Genomic DNA, 9,054 nt, shown 5'->3' with positions numbered 1-9,054 from the left:
TGCGTCGAGCTTCAATTGTTTATTTACTAACGAAGGTGTGACCGTCATTAGAAGAAGCGATGGCTCAGTTGCCTTCAAGGGTGCACTTAAGGGAAAGCTTTATCTAATGGATTTTTCATAAGAAAAAGCTCAACTTGATACATGCTTGGTGGCAAAATCTAGCTTGGGTTGGTTATGGCATCGCCGACTAGCCCATGTTGGGATGAGAAACCTCAACAAACTCCTAAAGGGGGGTCACATTCTAGGACTAACCAATATCTCTTTTGAGAAATATCGTATTTGTAGTGCTTGTCAAGCCGGAAAGCAAGTTGGTGTTCCTCATCCACCAAAGAGCATTGTCACCACCGTCAAGCCATTGGAACTACTACACATGGACTTATTCGGACCGGTGGCTTATATGAGTATTGGTGGTAATAAAGATGGTCTTGTCATTGTTGATGATTATTCTCGTTTCACTTGGGTATTCTTTTTGCATGATAAAAGTGTAGTGCAAGATACACTCAAGAAATTTGCAAAGAGAGCTCAAAATGAATTCGATACCAAGATCAAAAAAGTGAGAAGTGATAATGGCACCAAATTCAAAGAACACCAATATTGAAAAATTTCTAGATGAAGAGGGCATTGGTCATGAGTTCTCCGTTCCATATACTCCACAACAAAATGGAACTGTTAAAAGGAAAAATAGAACTCTCATTGAAGCCGCAAGAACAATGCTTGATGAATACAAGGTCTCGGATAAATTTTGGACGGAAGCAATCAACACGGCATGCCATGCCATTAATCGCCTTTATCTACACAAGATCTTGAACAAGACAGCCTACGAGCTTCTACTTGGTAAAAAGCCGAACGTGTCTTACTTTAGAGTTTTTGGAAGTAAGTGCTTCATTCTTAACAAGAAGCCCAAAAACTCTAAATTTGCACCTAAAGTTGATGAAGGTTTCTTCTTGGTTATGACTCAAATGCTTATAGCTATCGTGTCTTCAACAAAACCTCCGGTTGTGTTGAAGTTGCATGTGATGTGACATTTGATGAATCTAATGTCTCTCAAGAGGAGCAAGTTGATGGTGTTGTAGGCATGGAAGAATCACCAAGCAAGGCAATCAAGAAGCTAGCCACTGGTGAAATAAAGCCTCAAGAACAAGATGATGATGATGATATGTTAATGTTGAGAGGGTTATCTACATCCACCTCTGCCGCTCAACCCGGAAACTCCGGCCATACATTCGGAGACTCCGGATCCCCTATCCGGAATATCCGGACTGTGAACCGGACTATCCGTGTTACAGAAGTTGAACCCTCAACTCCACATCAAGATGAATCTCAGGCTGAACAAGAAGTTGAACCAATACAACATGAAGCTCAAGTTCCTCATCCAAGAATTCATCAAAATATCCAAAAGGATCATCCCGTAGATAACATCCTTGGAAGCATAAGCAAAGGGGTAACTAATCGTTCTCGTTTGGCTACTTTTTGTGAATATTACTCATTTGTTTCTTCCTTGGAACCACTTAAGGTAGAAGAAGCTCTGGATGATCCGGATTAGGTGATGGCTATGCAAGAAGAATTGAACAACTTCACACGGAATGAAGTCTGGTCCTTAGTAGAAAGACCCAAGCAAAATGTTATTGGGACGAAGTGGGTTTTTCGAAACAAACAAGATGAACATGGCGTGGTGACAAGGAACAAAGCAAGGTTGGTTGCTCAAGGCTTCACACAAATTGAAGGTTTGGATTTTGGTGAGACTTATGCCCCCGTAGCTAGGATTGTGTCAATTCGTATCTTGCTTGCCTTTGCAACTCACCATGATTTCAAGCTATACCAAATGGATGTGAAGAGCGTTTTTCTTAATGGACCAATTTCTGAATTGGTATATGTTGAGCAACCACCGGGTTTTGAAGATTCCAAGTTTCCTAATCACGTCTACAAGCTCCATAAGGTGCTCTATGGGCTCAAGCAAGCTCCTAGAGCATGGTATGAATGCCTTAAATATTTTCTCTTAAGGAAAGGCTTTGAGATAGGCAAAGCCGATCCTACTCTTTTCACTCGTAAAGTTGATAAAGATATTTTTGTATGCCAAATATATGTCGATGACATTATATTTGGTTCTACTAACCAATCTTGGTGCGAGGACTTTAGCAGGATCATGATAAAGAGATTTGAGATGTCCATGATGGGCGAGTTAACCTTCTTCCTTGGATTTCAAATCAAGCAACTCAAGGAAGGCACTTTCATTTGTCAAATCAAATATACTAAAGATATGTTGAAAAAGTTTGATATGGAGAATGCCAAGCCTATCAAGACACCCATGCCAACTAATGGACATCTCGATCTAAATGAAGATGGCAAGGCCGTAGATCAAAAGGTATATCGCTCCATGATTGGATCCCTTCTTTATCTTTGTGTATCTAGGCCCGATATCATGCTTAGTGTGTGCATGTGTACAAGGTTTGAAGCTAATCCTAAGGAATGTCATCTTATGGCTGTTAAGAGAATTTTAAGATATTTGATTTACACTCCATACCATGGCTTGTGGTATCCCAAGGGCTCCACTTTCAATCTACTTGGCTACTCCGATTCGGATTATGCCGGTTGCAAAGTAGATAGGAAGAGTACATCGGGGACTTGTCAATTCCTTGGTCGGTCTCTTGTGTCTTGGAGTTCTAAGAAACAAAATTCCGTTGCTTTATCCACTGCCGAAGCCGAGTATGTTGCTGCAGGTGCTTGTTGTGCGCAACTACTTTGGATGAGATTTACTTTGAGCTTCTTTGGTTGCAAGTTTAGTAAGACTCCACTCTTGTGTGACAACGAGAGTGCCATCAAGCTAGCTAACAACCCAGTAAACCACTCAAGAACCAAACACATTGATATAAGACATTATTTCTTGAGAGACCATGAGACCAAAGGAGATATCGTTTTGAGTCATGTAAGCACCGATAAACAACTAGCCGATATCTTCACTAAACCACTTAATGAGCAAAGGTTTTGTACCTTGAGGAGTGAGCTAAATATATTGGATTCTCATAACTTAGTTTGAGATGATGCACATGTTTGATTGCAATAGAGTAATTTTTAAGAGAATTTAAATCTTTTCTTACTTACTTGAGACTATTGTTCCTATTGTTGATTGTTGTCTAGTCTCAAGCTAAGTGAGCCTCTCACATCACGAGATCTCTCTATCAAAATTAAATCCTATCCTTCACTCAAATTCTACTCGGGGTGAGCCGGATACTCCGGTCCTTTGTCCGGATAATCCGGACATCCGGAAACTCCGGATATTTATTCGGATACTCCGGATGGTAAAACCATCCCATATATACCGTGGAGGGGGTTGGTTAAAAATGTTTCACGCCTTCATTCTCACCGACGCCGCCTCCCTCTTCTTGTCCTCTTCCTCTCTCACACCCAAGGGGCGATTTCAACCATCCAAGAGCACAAAAACTTGCAAATCTTTGAAGAAAGGGCATTCTCTCCTCCGGAAACTCTGGGGAAGCATTGGATTTGAAGTTTCCCACCCATTCAACTTTCGTCAAGGCTATGGGAGGAGACCGTGCAAATGCTCCTATAGGGCAGCGATGACAAAAGCATCGCCATGATCTACAACTTCAAGTGGAAGAGGACTCCCCTCCGAGCCCTCCTCCTCCAAGAGAGCTTCGACCTAACCGTCGCCCCGGCAAGGAACTTGCTGGCAGCAGCCAAGCTCCATCTCATGCATCTCGACAAGCTCCCTACATGATGCCAAGCATGGCTGTGCCTCCTCCTTCCCGGGCAAATCCAACAAGAAAGGGAATTGCTTGGGAAATCTGCCCTCGCACACCTCCATGTCTTCAAATAGAGTTTCAAGAAGATCAACGTCAATATCCCAGGTGCCTGAAGCTCACCCGTCCTCAAATTCTGCCTGGGTTTGCGGTTGAAATGGGGAGAAATTACTTCAAGCAAACCGTGGCACTGACTAATGCACGCAAGGAGGACGTGTATAAATATGAGAAGGCAGAAAATTTGGAAAGAAGATTTTGGGGTCAGTTGCATCAGGATTTCTACTCCTCTGTAGCCTTGCGCAAGGGCAAGGCTCCAATTGTCCCTTGCAAGTATGTGGATTGGGCATACTTTGAGAAGCTCAACGATCCATTCTTCAATCAAGCAATTGCAAAGTGCAAGGAATTTGGGCTTTATGACATCATGGGCTTTAGGCTTCTTGGACTTGGCTCAGAGGATGAGAAGAGAGATCCTATTCATGTGGAACATCAATTGAAGCCAAATCAACTACCAACCCTCTTCTACAATCTGATTCTAGCCGAAGCCGGTAACGCAAGCACCCTTCAACCCTTCTATTACACGATGAATCAATTCTTTCGTGCCACCATTGATGCTAAGGATGGAGACGCTACGGCACTTAGATATTTTGCTTCCAATCTTCTTGCTCGTGTCATGCCCGGTGGAAGACCCTTCTCCATCATGGATTTCATTTGGAATGAGTTGAGGAGGACGATGAATGATCCACAGAAATTTCTACCATCTGCTCCATATCTCATGTATATGATAGAGAGGGTTACAAAGATCACCTTTCCTAAGGATTGCAAGCATGCAGCACTTCACCTTCGTCCTCGCTCCGGTGATGCACCGCATGCACCTCCTCTTCATGCCGGTGCTACAAGGAATCCAACATTTGATCCCGCTCCATCCCATTCTGATGTCACTTCCTCCTCTCACCATGGTCACCATGATTCTTTCATCAAGCGGGCACTCAAGAGCATCTTTAGCATGTGCAAGACCGCTACTCATGAAATCAATGAAAACTGCCATGATATTATTGAGATCAAGGGTCACTAAGGACTTCTTGCGGATCCTTACCATGAGTTGCTCGAGTTTGATGACCCGTTCGTCGAGTGGGATGCTGCAGATGAGGCTGTAGTTGCTGCTGCTCATGCCCCTCTTCCTCGCCCACGTCGACGCACTTGTGCACCTACTCATTCTTGTCGCTCTCCTACACGTGGCCAAGAGATCTTTGATGAAGAAGACAAGACCGAGGAAGAAGAACCTCACAACTACCGCGTGATCCCCGACTTGGATGAGGATGAAGACACATCTGATGATGGCGTCCAAGATGATGATGAGGAGTAGATCACTTTTCTCTTTTCATTCCCTTTTTGGCACTTGATGACAAAAGGGGAGTGAAGATGATCATTTATGTACTCTTTTAGGCTTGTATTGTATTGAACGTATTGAACTTGTATTGTATTGAAAACTTGTAGTGTGTGCTACTCTATGTTTAAAACTGTTTGGTTGTCACATTTGAAACTGTTGTAAGGCTTAAATGATAGTGTGATGCCTATTTAGCCTATTTAAATTGTGATGACTTGCTGTTTTCTGTGTTCTGTGCAGAAGGTCCGGATACTCCAGTTACTTAGCCGGATACTCCGGAAATCATGTCCGGAGTCTCCGGACATGTACCCGGAGTCTCCGGGTTTTTTGCACCCAACAAAAATTTTTCTTGAGTGCATAACCTGTCATTTGCATCACACATTGTATTAGCACACACTTGCTCACCCCACTCTAAAATGTATAAAGAGTTTTTCATGTTTTCTTCATAATGTGCCAACTTTGACTTTTGAGAAGTAAATTTGAAATTCAAATTCATGGCATACATTAAGGGGGAGCTCTTTATATGCTTAAGCTTACATTTTTATGATTATCAAATGAGATAGATGTGGATTGACATCAATCACCGAAAAGGGGGAGATTGAAAGATATCTAGGCCCCTTAATGGGTTTTGGTGGTAGATGACAAAGCACATGTATATCTAATCATGTTATCGAGCATGTGTGCAGGGGCTAAGAGTGATGAAGCAAAGCGTATTACAAAACATGACCCCTAAAAAGGGAAATGAAAAGCGGTGGTTCAAATTTACTTGAAGGATTAGATTTTATTTGGAAATTGAGTATAGAGACACCGTACTATCAAGAGGGACTTCGATCCATAGGTGTTGATGTGGTAGTTGTGCTCAAGAGAACCTACAAAAGCCATAAGAATCAAACCTACCACAAAAAAATAGCCTTCTTGTGAAATTCCCTGTTATACCTGGATTGTCCGGTTCATAGTCCGGAATGTCCAGACATAGTGATCCGAAGTGTCCGGACAAATACCCGAAGTTTCTAAGTAACTGTTCCCCATCCATAGTTTCACTGAGACCGGAGTCTTTGAACCCCAATGTCCGGAGTATCCAGACATATACCCGGAGTATCCGGGTATCCTTTACCCAACAGCTAGTTTTCTGTGAGAGGGGGTATAAATACCCCCCATACCCCTTCATTCAACCCTCTCTTGCTCATTTGAACTAGAACACACCTGCAAGCAAAAGGAGAGCTCTCTCACTTTCCCTCTTCCATTCTTGAGTGATTTTCTTTGGGGATTCAAGTGAGATTGTTGCAAGAGCAAAGATTTATGCTAGTAAGCTTCCATTCCATCTCTTTAGCACAACACCCTTGTCTAGTCGGTGGATTCAAGTTTATTACTCTTGGAGCTTCAAGCTCCTAGACGGCTAGGTATCGCTTGTGAGTGTTCAAGCAAGTTGTGAGCACCACAAGAAATTTGTAATCTTCATTCCTCTCGGAGGAACACATAGTAAGTAACTTTGGGTTTGAGCGTTGGTCTCACCCTTGGAAGAGGAGCATAGGGGTTCTTGAGTATCGTCTCTTGAATCATTCCTCAACGGGGACGTAGCTCCATTGTGAGTGAACTTCGGGAAACAAATTCTATCTCTCTTTTGTGCTCCTTACTAGTTTTATTAGGTATTTGTTTGTGAGACTAACTTTCTAGGGTTTGAGTCCGATCTACAATTATACTAGTCTCTAGAGCAAGACAACTGGTAGGAAACACTCTTAAGGTACTACTAGCTTGTCTAAATTTACTCGATCTAAATTGCAGCATCAATATCTTGTTAGTGTGTACATTGTTTCATACCCGGACTCTCTGGACAATATTTCCGGAAACTTTGGATACAAAACCCGGAGTATCCGGACATCTGTGTTACTGACAGTGTTTAAAGTGTTTTAAGTTTTAGATTAGCCAATTCACCCCCTCTAGGCATCTTGAGATCCTTTCACGATGCATGTTGGTTGCCGAATTTCGCCGGAGAAGTTGCAGCGGCGGCTTTGTTCCGTGCGGTTCTTGGGTGGCGGCGCTTCTACACGGGGTGGTGGCGCTGGTCAGGGGCAGCTAGCAGGGGAGGACGTGGCGCGGCTGTAGGGGCGTGCTAAAGGCACGCAGGGGCAGGGGCGCAGGTGGTGACGGCGCACGGCATAGGGGCGGCACGGCAGCACAGGGCTTGCGGGCGGCCGGGGGGCGCTTGGCCATTTTCCACGTGCAGCAGGGGATTGCGGATGCGCACTGCAGGGCGTGGCAGCACTGGCCTGGCGATGCGAGGGAAGGGGGCGCGGCCATGCTGGTTGTAGGGGCACGAGACGAGGGCCTAGGGGCCACGGCGCTCAGGAGAAGGGCACGAGCAGGGGTCACGTGGGGGTGCGCAATGACGGCGCTGGCCGCAGGAGGCACGAGGGCTCGCGGGGCGCGTAGGAGGTGACGCAGGGGAGGGTGACAGCGGCACTCTGCTGCGCGGGGGAGGCAGCAGGGGCGGCGCTAGGGGAGACACGGAGGCTTCGGGGATTAGGAGGTGCAAGGCGCGTTTAAGTAGACCTGGAGATCTCGTGCTAGGCTCAGACTCGGACGAGGACAAGGACGCGGCGGCGGCAGCGGCGCCAGAGTCCGGCTCGATGACGGGAAGAAGACAACTGATAGGCAGGGCCCACCTGTAAGTGGCAGCGAGCGCGCATGCAACGTGGGCTGGACGCGGTAGCAGTGCGGGCTAGTTGATGGGCCATGGCCCAGGTGGCGAAGGAAGGGGGGGCTCAAGGCACATGGCCCGGAGCGGCGCTAGCGTTTCGGCCTAGGCGGGAAAGGAAGGCGCGCGCGTGAGCTGGGTCGTTGGGTCGGGCCGGTGGGCTCGGCCCAAAAGAATTTGATTTCTTCTTCTTCTTTTCTTTCTGAATATATTTTCTATACACAAACAAATGCAGAAAATTCCAGATAATGTTTTTAAAGCACGAAAATTATCCAGAAAATCCCAAAAATTCTAGGAAACTCGGGAGGTAATTTGGGATGCGCGGAATGCAAATAAAATACTTGGAATTCAAGAAATAGATTTTTAGAATTTCCCAATAAATGGATTTAGCTCTATGGAAAAAGAGAATAATCGCTAGAAAAATCTGGAAAATTCTCGAAAAACCCTAAAGATGGATAAACACAATCTCTAAAAGACATTCACATCCTAAAATTAAATATTTTAGGGTGTGACAATCACAAAGTCCTTCGCCAAGTTGGAGGAGGATTTGGATCGTCTATGATAAGTCGGAGGAGGATTTGGATCGTCTACCACAAGTCGGAGGAGGATTTGGATCATCTATGATAAGTCATTGAAGGATTTGGAACGTCTACTACAAGTCGGAGGAGGATTTGGATCGTCTACTACAAGTCAGAAAAGGACTAGCCAGCATCCATCGAAGGGCTCCTGTCCCCACCGACTACTCGGACTTCATCGACAATGCCATGCCTTTACCAAACGGCCACCGTGACCTGACAATGACTCCATCATGGTCAGGCGGGCTAGGGCATTGGAAGGGCACGAGTCCTCCAAGCTACCCGGCTCGGCACACCTTTTTGCGCCTCCAACTTGGTTGGGCGGGCCCGGGCATAGGAAGGGCACTAGTCCTCCAAGCTACCTGACTTAGCCCACCTTTCTGCGCCATCAATCCCGACAACCTGTCGGGCCTGGCACCGTTCTAAAAAGGCAGGGCCCTCGACTCCTTGACACCTACTTTGCCATCGCGAGGGCACTCGGCGACCCGCCGATGACTACTTCGACTGCACAACTAGTCGGGAGCGGGACTCACACCACCAGTGACTAGTTGGAATTGATTCCAACTAGTCAGGATCATCAACAAACCGGCGCAGCTTCATCAACCAGCGACACAACTTCATCAGCAATCACTAACGAATCAAGAT

This window comes from Panicum hallii, chromosome 4, assembly GCF_002211085.1.
Source record: "Panicum hallii strain FIL2 chromosome 4, PHallii_v3.1, whole genome shotgun sequence".
NCBI lineage: Eukaryota > Viridiplantae > Streptophyta > Magnoliopsida > Poales > Poaceae > Panicum > Panicum hallii.
Note: the sequence above shows the minus strand (reverse complement) of the source record.